Consider the following 15,025-nt stretch of genomic DNA (forward strand, 5'->3'; position numbering starts at 1 on the left):
GCCATAAACGTCATAAACTCACCCAGAAAAGTGGTAGGTCGTGTGATTTTCAAATGTCATATACTTTCGGTCATTTTATTTTGCACTGACAGAACACTTGTGCTGTACGGGGGGCAGTTTAAGCATCTTTTTACATCTATCTATATTACACTTCTTGGTCTGCAAAATATAGACGTGTTATTGCATCTTATGTATGCAGGAAAGTGTATTGATCAGGGCAATATTCCAGAAACATACCCACGTCGTTCATAGAGTTTAATTCCAGGTTTGATCGCGTTCCTCATATTGTCTAAATGAAGATTCGCGTATTAATTTGTCTGTCTGAATTTGTTTACCTGTGTTGGATACTGATTATCAAAGTCCTTCTTATTTGAGCTGGAATGGAAAGGTGAGCCAGAATGCCATATTTCCATACATTGCAGATGTGATGCAATTCATGAACCAACTTATTGTATAAGCAACGAGACATTAAGGATATGGATTTTGCAGATATTTTCACACTTAGTTCCAGATTATAATGCACAAGCATGAAGAGCAAGTACTCTATAAATCCCTGACGTATGATTTCTGAAATTCACATTCCTGTATTACTTTGTTACTTATTGTGCATGTAAAAAGGATAAGGTGTACTGCTGCATGCAACACATTTTAAAATAAGTTTTCTTTTAAATAATGTTATAAATAATACTGCATTTTGATCTATAACAGTTCATTTGTCAATGGATGGATAATTTACACTAAACTTATGCTGTTTCATTTAATCAACAAGTGACAGTTCAAACCCCAAACATCTAAAACATTTGGAGATTGCTAGTTAAAACATTTCTAAGGTCACAAAATGTGATCAAGCCGCCAATACCACCAAGGTACCCTAAAATCACACAAATGCAGACAAGAGGGACAAAGTGAGGAAAACAACATTCATCTTCTCACTCTTTTCTGACTGTAGCCACTGTCACAAAACACTGACAATCTTTTAGGTTCATTGTACTCTATGCCATTCAACTATCCAAGAAGAATTAATAAGGCTTCTGTGTGTGTGTGTGTGTGTGTACACACACACACACACACACACACACACATATATATACCCCTCCACAAGCATGCACACATATATATTAGTGTATTAATTCTGATCGAATAGGCACAATGTCAACATCTGTTTGGTCAACACCATTTAGCCAACAGGAACAGAGTGGCTGATGTGCAAGGGATTGACAATTCCCAGGTAGGGGAATAGTCCCTTTCCCCAAGGATTTTGCAATCTAAGAGTAATTATATACAATTAGATATAATTAGCAGGATTGTGAGGGATGCATGTGGGCTTGCCCCTTGCAAAAACACTTGCTGTTGGTTTAGCCCACTCCTGGGTAGTCCTTGGAACATACACATAGTGCATTAATGTCCCATGTTTCAACATTAGTATGTCAGTATTCTGAATATTAATGTTGTACCCTTTTGATGAGAAATTCTCTCTCTCTCTCTCTCTCTAAATATATATATATGTGAGTGTATGTATATGATTTTAAAATAATAAGGGATGTGTGGTTTATTATATAGAAGCATTAACAATTACACTGGAAATTATTTTTCTCAGTGTTCTGTTGAGGTGGAGTGCTCTCTTGAGAAGCCAATCATCACAGGCATATAAACACTCACAAATTCATGAGGAACATGTTCCCTCCTTTCTTCAAAATGCGACTGATTATAAAATACATTATCCAGCTATAACAAGCCCATTCTTATGAAAGTCAAGGAGAAGCAAAATCCTCAGTATTTCTTAATATTATCCATATTATTTTTCTCTCTGTGCTTCTGTAGTATATGCATATCTATTAATGACCACATTCTAGAGTAATGCATTTTTATGTTTCAGGGTATCCATAGTTTGTTGTCAGTGTTCTGGGCTGTTACTCATTGTTACATGTTTTTTTTTTCAAAATGATTGATAATGGGTTAACAAAGTTATCACTTATTATGATTAGGAATCTGTAAGAAATATTGTCAGCACCTATGGAGCTGGTATTTTAGGTTTTATTTATTGGTTCATAGATTAATAAGTATATAGTAAGCTAATGATCACCAGGTTGTTTATGAAAATAGCAATGAAACCCAACCCAAACCTATTTCTCCCTGTGTATCATGGGTGTTTATCAGGTGGGGGTATGTTAGGAAGTTTCTAAAGGTTCTTCATGGGGGATTCATAGGCTGATAGGTAAGTACCAGGGTAGTCACCCTTGTGGGATATTTTAGGCATAGTCAATTTGCTTTCCACAGGTGAGAATCAAAGCCTGTACTTTGTCTCTGTAAGGTAAACACCTTAGCCATTATACCACCCCCCAAAAAAAAAATCTTTCAGAACTCTTGATCAGTTGTTTGTTCTTTGTTCATAGATTCATAGGCGACTTCTAGGCTAATGGTCTCAAAAAGCTTTTTTAAGCCTAGCCATGCTACCCAAAAGTCAGAATCAAACCTTGTACCTTGTGTCTGTAAGTTATACACCTTAACCGTTATGCCAATTTGGGCATATTTACTGTCTGCCTCTGTCTAGCAGGGAAATGGGGGTCAGACATAGAGTGAATTTCTGATTTCCCATCCTTTGGCTAGGGTTATGCTTAAATAGGGTTAGGGAGGTACTCTATTTTACATGGCTGGGGAGTCTATTCCAGAGCATGGGCATCCTCTGAGACACATATCTGTCTCACCAACATGTCCTATTTACTTTGCAAGCAAAATTAAAATTTTTGGATCTAGTTGATCTGATACTGTTCATTTTGTAGATGTGCAAAGGACACATCAGAGCTGGATCCAAGGATGCCTTTTATGCCAGACATAGGTGTCCTTTCAGTAACCTGTAGGAGACTAAGTATAGAGATAGGGCTTTAAGGCAGTCTGTGTAGGACAATGTGTTTAACCCTGGATTCTCCTGGCAATGAATCTTTGTGGGTGTTCCAACTGTTGCATATGTCTGGTAAGGTACATGCCAAAGGGGGCAATATACATGATGATAGGTTAGTGCTATATGAGAAAAAGAAAGGGACATCAGGCTGCTGAAATGAATCTAGAAGAAAGCTGCAAGAAAGGTCCTTAGTCAGAGGGAAAACAATATGAACAGAAGCTGGAGGAACTAGAATTGTCCTCGCCTGAGATCAGAAAAGTTGTGGCGGCATGAATTTGTTTTAAAAAATCATATCAATAAAATGTGATGGGAGTCATTCTGAACAAGAAGAACAAAGTATAAGAAGGAAGCATGGCAACAGACTGAAGGATTTAACTATCTGTGCATTTATAGACAGTGAAAGGGAACACAGAGATGCATTCACAAGACCATTGGATAGGCGATAAAAAGGTGAGGGGGGAGGGTGCAGATGCAATGGATGTAGAATGTAAAATGCATCATGTGTGTTTGTGTGTGTGTGTGTGTGTGTGTGTGTGTGTGTGTGTGTGTGTGTGTGTGTGTGTGTGTTATCTATGAGAAGTATCCTATATATTTCAGGGTATGTCAACAGTAATCCAGAGGTGGCCTGCTAAATATTACAAAAATGAAATTAATCTGCAAGTCTTGAGAAAACACCATATACTGTATTTTTTCTCCTTTTTTAAGACAAGTGAGCATGCTCAGAATTTCATTTAGCCTAGGTTTATTCTGAGAGTTGAGATGTTTTCTGAAGGCCAGATATTAAAATATTTCTTGATGCAGTTTTTTGAATTTAGAGTTTCACCATAGGGGGTTATTTTCCCTGTATACTTGGTTAATTTATGATTGTGATTTATGGATACAAGTGTTTATAATACACACTCCTTTAATGCAATATCAACAGTTTTACTGTGTTTATTATGAACCGTATCCATATTTTGCAGAGTTTTATTTAGACAAACGTAACTCCCATCAGAAAAGTCTAAACATATTGATTTATTTTTTGCCTTATTTCTCATATTCTTAATTTGGAGCAGATAGCATCAAAGTTAATGGCAGATAGGCAGCTGGTGGAAGCACTCAAAAAGAACACAGGTTTGTTACTGTTATATCAAGGAAGTTATTTTCCTAACAATGCTTTTGACAGTTTATGCTAGCTTCTTTTTATTTACAAAACTTGCTGGCAAATATTTAATATGTTATGTGTGCAGTTGATGTCCAGTCATTCAAAGCTTAGTTTGACACTCTGAGATATTGTAGTATTGCTAACTTGGAGTCATTTAATATATTTAATAAGCCTTTATGTTCAGTTGCCAACATATAGAAGATTTGGTACTGCTGTGTAAAAGCTAATACCTGAAGTATACTATGGCCCCTTTCTAATTTATATACAGAAGTAAGTCATCTCTCTTCCATCAAACTCCAGAAAACGGATAACTAACTGAAAGACTCATAAAATATCCACAAGCTTTTTTGAGCTACAATAATATGACAAACAACAATATAAATACTATTAATATGCAAAGCAAATCCAAAATTCAGACTGACTCATGAAACAGTATATTTTTAAGCTAGCAAATAAAGGAAGAAATGTTAGACTAATTGAATCAAGAAAGTCATTGGTCCAGGTCCTTTAACAGCTTGCAAAACAATTAATGTATACTAGGCCTCACAAAAGAAAAAAGGTTGGTTTGATCTCCAACTTAGAACATCTGAAACTTAAAGTAAACAAAAATGTTAACATGGAAATCAGAATAGTGTGTGTATATGTGTGTATAAGAGAGAGAGCGAGACAGGGTAACAGAAATAAATGAAAAGTAAAAAAATGTTAGGATCAAAAGCAAAATTTAAAATCAAAAATTGATTCACTACAGTGTCTACTGTAGGTTAACAGTATCTGGAAAAAAATTGGACTGGCATCCTTAGCTAAACTATCCACAAGTTATTTATTCAGATTCTAATGCAGCTGACAACATGTTAACCTCCTCATCTGTATACTTCAAACTAATTGTGCCAGGCATCTCTGTTGGCATGGAGAGATACAGCACCTCTGGCACAGGTGAGCAGAGTTCAGGCAGTGGTTTGGGCACCTGTAGCTGCTTTCATGTAAAGAGGAAGGACTGCTTGCTTGCGTTCCACCTGATAGGAGTGCAATATGGATAATTTATAAGTGTTATGGGCTGTTCCTATCACCTTAGTGGGGATATAAGAACTCAGCAGCTGCTTGGCTAAGTGAGTAAGTGGGTAGAGGAGTGCACAACCTTTCCACAGTCTGGGATGAAGCAGCTCTCACAGAAACCATGCCCCATAGCTTGCTTATTCAGTAATGCTAGCAGATACTGAAGAAGGAAAAATAACCACAACCCAACTAAACTTTCATCCCATGAGCAGCATTGTGGTTTCCAGGTTGACTCAGCTTGCATGGGAGAACCATCATCACCATTTAAAGAATGAGGTAGTGACCCCCTGGTAACATAGTTAAAACAGATGGGTGACTATGCAAACATAAGTGCCCATAACTAGGGAAACTGGGCTCAGAGGAGTCACACTGCTGAGGGAAGTATCCTGAACAAAGGACTCTACAGTAAAAAAATCAATAAACCAATCCACCTTTCTGTCCTGCTGTCTACCTTTTCATCTGTCCATGCTTCCATCCATCCATAACCCATCTTGCAACCTACTTGTTGAGAAGAGAGTTATGATGCTGGTCCACACACACACACACACACACACACACACACACACACACACACACACACACACACACACACAAACACACACTTACAGTTCACTTGGTTGAATGCTCAGTGCTCATTTGGTTGACAAAGGGAACTCTAATAATATTTGGAAAATTGCTGTTTGTGAGAACAGTTGATTGTGTGACTGGTGAATTGATCAACAAATGTAAGTGCCTTTTTGCTAGGGCTGGGTGTTTGTGTGTGTGTGTGTGTGTGTGTGTGTGTGTGTGTGTGTGTGTGTGTGTGTGTGTGTGTGTGTGTGTGTGTGTGTGTGTGTGTGTGTGTGTGTGTGTGTGTGTGTGTGTGTGTGTGTGTGTGTGTGTGTGTGCATGTGTGTGTGCATGTGTGTTACAGTTAATGTAGGTGTAAGGTAATAGTATAGATTTATTATATGTGTGAGTGTATGTGGATTATGGTTACAGGTAAGTTCAGGTAAATGGGTAGACTTACTGTTTGTGGGACTGAGTGTGTAGGGGTAGAAAAAGAGTAAAGGTTATGCATGGGTTACGTAAGGGGTGGATTTAGTAAATGTGTGATTGTTTGTGGATTAGGGTTATAATAATGGTCAGGTAGTGCTGTAAAGGCGCACACACACACATACACACACACACACACATATATATATATATATATATATTATATATATATATGTGTGTGTGTGTATGTATAGATGGATAGATATACATACATATACATATATGTACACTGACTCTGAGATCATAGAATGGAAAGGAAGGACCAATTCTCCTTAACCTACTTCACCTGATTCACCAAAACTCCAAACGCACCATCCCTCTGTTCTGAGAGCAAATGGTAGAAAACTGTCTACACCCATTCACTTACTCTACTGTACTGCATGCACAAGTCTTGATATTTTTCAACAACATCATTTTCCTGACAAAAACACCTTGCACTGAAAACTACATACACACACGCATACAGACACACATACAAACACACAGACAGACACACACACACACACACACACACACACACTCACACACACACACACACACACACACACACACACACACACACACACACACACACACACACGCACATACACACTCACAGATACAGTCAACCGTTTAAGCAGGCTACAGACACAGACAGGTAAAAACACATCTTTATTTTTTAAGATGAAATAAAACCTGCCCACCTGGGCTTTCCACAGTTAATCATGAAGGTAATTAAATTATTTAAATAATAATTTAGATGTAAGTTCTCAGTATTTCAGGGTAGCTCTAATTATTTTGTTACATGCCATCTTAGTTCCATGCAGCCTTTTCAACAACCAAATTGCATGTTACATGTCATGGCTGCATACCTCATTTAGGTCTTCATTTATACAAACTCTTCAAATGATCTTCCTTCAAGCCACATTCAACACCCTCAAATGGGCTATCTGACTCCAGGAACCACAATTCCTGCTCTAAACTAAGATAATCCATACTCTTGAGAAACAAACTTACTGATTTCCTAATTTCAGTTTACAATTTTTTATGAAAAAGTAAAATGGCAATTATTTTGCCAGTCTTTTCCTTAATATAATCAATTACCACACTAATTATCGTGAACATTTAAAAAAACATAAATTACAGTTTGCACACATTTAAAGATATGTACCAAATTTTCCACATGCAACATGTTACAATATACATATGCATATTTGTATATATGCAGAAAGTGGCCATCCAGAAATGTAAAAGTTTTTTCTTGCATTTTTCACACACCCCTCTATCATTTTTGTCTTAGCTTCTGTCCAGTGGATCTTACTTTGGCTTACCCGTTTCCTCCCTTCCCTTTGTGGCAATGTGGTATGATCCCTGGGTGGATATACAATGTGGATTAGCAGCATATTGTCTCACCTCTGCAGTAGCTTAGCCATGCCCACTTCCATGCATTGACCATGCCTCCTCTGGTAACATCCCTGGCCTCCATCAAGGATCATCATCAAAAAATGCCAAAGTACCACCCACCTCCCAAGATGGGCATACCCCTCCTATCCTTTCTGCCATGCTGTCAGTCACCTGAGATGCTAATCAAACCTGGGTTGCCTGGAATGTAGTCAGGGCTTTATCACTCTATGTCACTAGAGTGGCATCAGAAAATTTAAAATGAATTGACCCAACCTCAAAAATGATATACAGTTAAGTTCTATTAATAAAACAAGGACAAAGAGACACCTTGTGGAGTCAAACAATGCTGTTGTAAAGCTTTCTCCAGCTCTGTTACCTCTCATTAAAGTACGAGACTCAACTCCCTCTTTGCGACAGTCAGAAGACATGACTGAACCTCAGACCATGATGTTGTGGTGCACTGTGCTTAACACTTTATTACCAAGCTACTCTGTTTATTGAACTAGATCCAAGATACTTAAATAGTTTCAGTTACACCAGTGGTTCTCCTCTTTTTTTTTGTGATAGAGCATGAACTCCCAGTTTTGGAGGTGTCAGTTTCATCACAAACACTACTTACCAATGCAGACTGGAGCGCACAGACCCTCAAAGCCAAAAGGAAAATGTCATCTGCACATACAAAGATACAGTCTTCCTTTTCCAAAACAGAAACACTCTACAACATAGCTGTATCTTGATATCCTAGTCATGAAAATAATAAACAAGAGTGGGGCAGAATGTGCACACATAGCTGAGTCCTACTCACCTAGAAATGACATGACTTAATGCTGGGAATGCAAACACAACTATTGCTTTTCAAAAGCTCTACCAGACTGGCAGGTAGTAGTTGCTATGGGACTCAGTACCATTGTAGCTTCTGTCATTGGCTAATCACAGACATTCAGTCATACACAATTCTCTGAGTGAAAATACATCTAGGCAGTGCAAGCAAATTCTCACAACCAATCCATGTCTTTTCAAGACAATGAAATGGTCCATTCTAACTGACCCAGATGGAATACACCCTCTTGAGTCAGTGGTATGATTATAGATGAAGGTTTCTTTCAAGCACTGTGAAGTACACTTTGCCAGAGAGGCTATAGAACATGATCCTTATAAAAGTGGAATTTATACCCATGTTCTCCGTTTTGGTAAATGGGATCCACAACTTTAGCATGATGTTCAGAAGTGCTGATATCACCTGGAATATAAAGTTGTAACAGTAATTTAACCATAACATACCAAAAGTATACAGAACCTTTATCATTTCCACCAAGTTCTCTTCAGCATTTATTACCTTGCATAATATTTAAAAGTTTCCATAGCTATAGAAATGGCCTCTTTTGCACCAACTACCTCAATCATGGTCTCTTCACAGGAGGGTATATTATCTTCTTGTCCCATCTCATGAAAGTGTCCTCAGCCACTGTCATGCTTTCTCCGCCGTTATAAAAAACAGTCTGGGTAATACTCAACTGATGTATCTCCTGAGGTTCTGGAAGCTTGACAAAATCTTTTATATGTTATCAAAAAGACACTCTCTCTTTGGCTTTACTGGACTACTTTCATTCCTCAGCCTTTGGCTTGAGTTTAATAACCTCTCCATCTTTTGCATTCCTGGCCTGCTGATGTATAGCCATTAAAGCCATAGACCCCACTAGCATTTGATGGGAAGCTTCTTTTCTAGCCTGATAACCTAGGGTAGTGCTAGTGCTACAATGACCTCCAGCAGATGCAGGGTGACATGCACAACCACCTGTTGGCCATATTTTCTTGCTACTTCCTCAACTACTAAGGTTTTGGAAAGGGATCTTTAAGACTGTACATCTGCGATTGTTCTAACTTTATGAAAAATGGTTATTTTAGGAGAGAACTGACCTCATCCTACACAAAAGCAGCTGCTTAGTATTTACTAGATACTCTCACGACACATTTACATTTTACACATCTAAGCAAATAATCCAACAAGAACGTCCAGGATACCTTCTCCTTGAAAAGAACCAAACACCAGGCAGGGTAAGGTTATAATCACTTTTGTTCCCTTTATTGACACTCAGTATAAATGGAACTTCATCAGATACAAAACCTTACACACTTCCCCCCTTTTTATATACAATTCAATTAATTAATCACAGTTAATTAGCTTAAATAAATTAACCAATTAAGTATAGTCTTAAGTTAAAAACACAGAAATATATATATTATATAGTATTTTATTTCTTTAAAAAATATCTCTATGTATAATACATGAATAGTTCTCCTACAAAAAACATATATAAAATATTTCATATATTTAATCTGTTAGGAAAATGTTTTTATGAGTAACAATACATATATTTAATATTAAATTAATTGTTTCCATGTTCAACAACTTATAACATGTTTATCTATTCTCATCTGCCTTTAAATGAAGCAAGCTCCTTAGAGAAATCCTATCGTTGATTCCAGGAAAAACTCTGGCACTCAAAAAAACCTGCCAGTGTGTTTCCCTAGACTCTAAAAAGCAGGGCCAATTACCCCCCCCTCTCCTGTCTACCTACCTATTTCCAATACATAGAATAGGAATTTTTTAAAATCCTTACAGTTTGTGCTGTGTCTAAATAAAGCGTTTGTTTTATCTTGTCTCTTAATTGCATAAATATGTTGATAAATTCACTTTTTTAACTTATTTTATATTTTTCCTATATAATATGCACAGCGTGACTAACACAAGGCCACATAAACAACTCCTTTTGTATTACAGTTATAATTCCCTGTTACTGTAATTATTCTATTATGACCCTCTATCGCTAAATTCCTTTATTCATATATATAAGTACATTCCCTGCAGCCATTGCATTTCCTCATATTACCTAATGGAATCCTATCTTTATCTTTCTTCCTTTCAAATAGGTTCTTAATGTTGGGTCCTCTTCTAAAAACTAGTTTTGGTTTATTACCCAGTTTTTCAGTTAATCCATATGCCCCAAAAACACAATTCCAGTTATTTTCCACCATTTTACAGACCTCTACACTATCCTTATTATATGTTAACAGCAAGTAGATATTTCTTCAGTCTTCTTGACATTCAACAAACTCTCAGTTTTTTTCAATAATAGGGGGGTAACAATTTTCTCTCCTACTGGTTGCATAACTCTGCTATCCATATAGGTCACTATTTGGGTAACTCTTTATTCCCAGGATAGCCTTTAACTCTACCATTTGTTTTTTAAACCTGTTGTCATCCTTTGTTAATCTTGATATTCTAATCATTTGGCCCTTCATCAAATTTCTTTTTGCCGAAAGGGGTGGTGACTCTCAGTGCAGATAACTATTCGAGTGGGTGGATCTCCTATATATTCATGATTCATAACATCCATCCCTTCTATTTTTATATAGGTGGATGTCCAGATAATTTGCTGCTTCTTTTTAAATTTTACTGGTAAAACTCAAAAAAACAGTAGTGGCATTGATATAATTCAAAAAATCATCTACCTCATCAACCCCACCTTCCCATAATATTAGAATATTGTCCAAGAATCTATAATATCTGAAGATATTTTTCCTGAACATTGAATTTAACATAAATTTGGTTTCCCAGTACCAAAGAACGATATTAGAAAATATTGGGGCTACTGCTGCACCCATTGCTACCCCCTCAGGTTTGCTTGAAGTATTCCCCCTGAAACCATACAAAATTATTTTTCAGAACCAATTCCATGAGGATAGCTAAGACATACACTACATCCCTTGAAAATCTGGTTCCTTCCCTTAGTGCTTCATGTGGGATACAAAGAAAAAGGTCCTTAATATGAATGATCAAGAAAATAGCTTCTTCCTTGAACTCATTCTTTGCCATGCACTGTAATTAATGCAAAGAATCATTCAAGACATATTTTTATCCTCAAAAAAATCATTTTAAATGTAAATCTATCATTTTTGCTAAAGGTTTTAGTAAAGTAAGTTAATACTAAAGTCAATTTAGTAGGCGATGATCCTGTTTCCAATGGCAAACATAGAATCTATAAATTGGAAAAGACTCTGAAAAAATTCAGGGGATTACAGCTTGACAATATGTTTTTCAAAGACTGTATACACCTGGGAAGAGTACCGAAGGGGCTAAAAATTTGTAAGTTCCCTAATAACATTCAGAGTGGTTCGGTCCTACACCGGGAACTTTTAGAACTGTTTGACCGGACAGGCATTGACTTTATGCGGTTACTAATTAAAGACAATGCAAGAATAACGTGCAGTTTGAAAGATGAAATTGTGACATTACAAAGAGAAATAACTGCAGATAGACTCTTTGAGACAAATAAAGGGATTTATTCCACCATCATCCTGTGGCTTGAGCAGCACAAAATAAAATTAAAAAGAAAAAAGAGAAGAAGCTGAAAAGAGACCAGGAGGAATACGAGCAGAAGAGGACATACCCGATTGAAGGTGCAGGTGGTCGGCCAAGAGTTTCATTCATAGAAATGGATGAAAGAGTGGTGGAAATTTTGCCAGGAGATGTGGTGGAAGAACCAGAGGTCTTTGGTGAGCAAAGGACTGGTTTAGAGCAGGATTTTTGACCATTGCCAAGGAGGTCTGCATGGCTGAATAGCAAGTATGGTTTCTGAACAACCAGAAACAACAACAACAGCAACAAACAGTATTGGAGAGACTATCGTGGGCAACAAAGGGGCCAAAACAGAAGGAAGGAGAAACCACCACCACCACCACAATCATTCTACCAATGGTAAGGCCATCTCAGTTTGGTGTTAATGACAACTCAAAGTATTTTTCTAACTTTTCTAGTACTGAGGTGATGCATAAGATTGTTGGTGATAAATTTATGGGGAAAACTGATTATACAAGAATACAGAATAAAACAAATGAAAAGTCACCCGTGTTAGGTGGGAATGCTAGTTGTGAGTGCTACACTGACTTTCCTTGTAATGTGATGTTTCAAGAGCCTGTTGCTCATGCTTGGGACAATGTAAATGGACTGAACACTATAAATGAAAGTTTCAGCAATAATGCCTCATTACAGTACGCTGTAGAATGTAATGATTTATCTAATGAAGCATGTCTTAAAGAATTGTATAATGATTTTGATGCAAACATGGAAAAATATCGTGCTGAAACTACACATGAATTACATTGTGATAAATTTTTGGGTAAAAAACAAAATCTAGGCGTATTGAGCATAACAAATGAAGGAAATGATATATTTTTACAGCATGATTCTGAACTTAATAATGTCCCTAATGAAGATATGTATAATGACAATTGTAATCATATATGCAACTATAATGACAATAGTGAAAATGAAAATGTTTGTATTCTGGAATATAAGGGCCTCAAGATTTATAACTACAGTCAAATAATATTAAATAACACCCATGCAGAATTATTTGTGAAAGGGTTTAATTTTATCCCCAAGAAACAGAATTATATGGTTAATACAATTTTAGATTTAAAGAAATTTGCAAGGGTCTTAAATCTAAAGTTGGTAATGCAGAAAGAGAAGGAGGGTGATGTAACTAGAGTAACCTTAAAAAGAAAAAGTACTTATAACCCCTCCCCATTACCACCAGTGGCCCTTTTTGAAAGATTGAATGAAATAGAATATAGGAACTTATTAGGAAATAAGATTAGACAGACTAACCAACATTTGACAAAAGAGGAACAACAGGCACTAACAGGCTTAATGAGGAACCAAGAAATAAAAACAATGAAGCCCGATAAGGATGGAGGGTTATGACTAGACCACTAGAATGATGAAATATCTGAATGATAGTTTCTACTTTAGTGCAGCATCACTGAATGAGGTTAACATCTTTAATGCTAGACTAGATATGATTTTGGAAGAACTCTTCCAGGAATATACCTTCAGTGAAGATGAGGTGAGATACTTAAAGATGAACAACCCTGTAACCCCAGTCTTCTTTGGGATATGCAAGATTCATAAATCAATAGGGGATCCACCGATGGGACCCATAGTGGCAGGAGGTGAGAGTAAAACAGAACCTTTAGCAAAAATGTTAGATTTCCATTTAAAATGATTTTTTGAGGATAAAAAACACGTCTTGAAGGACTCTTGGCATTTATTACAGTGCATGGCAAAGAATGAGTTCAAGGAAAAAGCTACTTTCTTGATTATTGATATTAAGGACCTTTTTCTTTGTATCCCACATGAAGCACTAAGGGAAGGAACCAGATGTTCAAGGGATGTGGTGTATATCTTAGCTACCCTCATGGAATTGGTTCTGAAAATGAATTTTGTATGGTTTCAGGGGAATACTCCAAGTAAACCCGAGGGGTAGCAATGGGTGCAGCAGTAGCCACAGTATTTACTAACATCATCCTCTGGTATTGGGGAAACCAAATGTGTGTTAAATTTAATGTTCAGGAAAAATATCTTCAGATATTATTGGTTCTTGGATGATATTCTAATATTATGGGAAGGCGGGCTCGATAAGGCAGATGATTTTGTTTTAATTATATCAATGCCACTACTGTTTTTTTTTTTTGAGTTTTACCAGTAAAATTGAAAAAGAAGCTGTAAATTATTGGGACATCCACCTGTATAAAAATAAAAGGGATGGATGTTATGAATTATGTATATATAGGAAGCCCACCCACTCGAATAGTTATCTGCACATTGAGAGTGACCACTCCTTTAGGCAAAAAAGAAATTTACTAAACGGCCAAATGATTAGAATATCAAGATTAACAATGGATGACAACAGGTTTAAATAACAAATGGTAGAGTTAAAGGCTATGCTGGGAATAAGGGGTTACCCAACTAGTATTGTAGATGGACAGAAGAGTTATGTAACAAGTAGGAGAGAAGATTGTTACCCCCCCCATTATTAAATAAAGTTTGTTGAATGTCAAGAAGACTGAAGAAATAACTACTTGCTGTGTATTAACATATAATGAGGATAGCGTAGAGGTCCGTAAAATGGGGGAAAATAACTGGGATTGTGTTTTTGGGGCATATGGATTAACTGAAAAACTGGGTAACAAACCAAAACTAGTTTTTAGAAGAGGACCCAACATTAAGAATCTATTTGAAAGGAAGAAAGATAAAGATAGGATTCCATTAGGTAATATGAGGAAATGCAATGGCTGCAGGGAATGTAGGTATATCTATGAATGCAGGAATTTAGTGATAGAGGGTCACAATAGAATAATTACAGTAACAAGGAATTATAACTGTAATATAAAAGGAGTTGTTTACGTGGCCTTGTGTCAGTCATGCTGTGCATATTATATAGGAAAAACGGAAAATAAGTTAAAAAAGCAAATTTATCAACATATTTATGCAATTAAGAGACAAGATAAAACAAATGCTTTATTTAGACACAGCACAAACTGTAAGGATTTAAAAAATTCCTCTTCTGTGTATTGGAAGGGGTAGGTAGACAAAAGGGGGGGTAATTGTCTCTGTTTTTAGAGTATAGGGAAACACACTGGCAGGTTTTGTTGAATGCCACAGTTTT

Source organism: Protopterus annectens, chromosome 4.part1 (assembly GCF_019279795.1).
Source record: "Protopterus annectens isolate FY-2018-M chromosome 4.part1, PAN1.0, whole genome shotgun sequence".
Classification (NCBI taxonomy): Eukaryota; Metazoa; Chordata; order Ceratodontiformes; family Protopteridae; genus Protopterus; species Protopterus annectens.